The sequence below is a fragment of the Limulus polyphemus genome, unplaced genomic scaffold (assembly GCF_000517525.1).
Source record: "Limulus polyphemus unplaced genomic scaffold, Limulus_polyphemus-2.1.2 Scaffold4359, whole genome shotgun sequence".
Taxonomy (NCBI): domain Eukaryota; kingdom Metazoa; phylum Arthropoda; class Merostomata; order Xiphosura; family Limulidae; genus Limulus; species Limulus polyphemus.
In genome coordinates this window covers 63961-64528 of record NW_013669969.1, presented here as the reverse complement: position 1 = coordinate 64528, position 568 = coordinate 63961, and positions in this window count along the sequence as shown.

Sequence of the window (568 nt, the reverse complement as noted above, 5' to 3'; positions counted from 1 at the left end):
GGAAGTACTTTCGAAACGTCGTCCTCTACATTTGTAGATTTCTACAACAGGCAGTTGCTGTCCATTAGAAACTTAGATTCACGTGAATGTCGTTTTTTTCCTTGTGACATATTTATTTATATATATATATACCAGTGAGGCCTGGTAACTATCCTAGCCCGAGGGTCCGTTCAGTCCTATCTACGCCACTGATTCAGAGTATGATGGACGATGAGTTTCCCATTATAGACGTTCAACCACTACCCACTGAAAAGACAGTAAACATCACATTCTCAAGAGCGATACACTGTTTTACATATAAGTGCTTGTTACTTATCTGAAAGTATTATAATCAGGTACATAAGTATATTACCAATTTTAACATAACTTCTTGTACACGGACATGAGACTGACTTAAAACACACACACACACACACACACACACACACAGTCTTTTGAACAATACAACCTGGAACTAAACCTCAGGTCCCCAGAAACTTTCAATTTCTAAACACTCTGTGGTGCTATTTGGGTATATTTTGAGATTTAATTGGGAGTTCATTTAGAAGTATGAAATAAAACATTCACA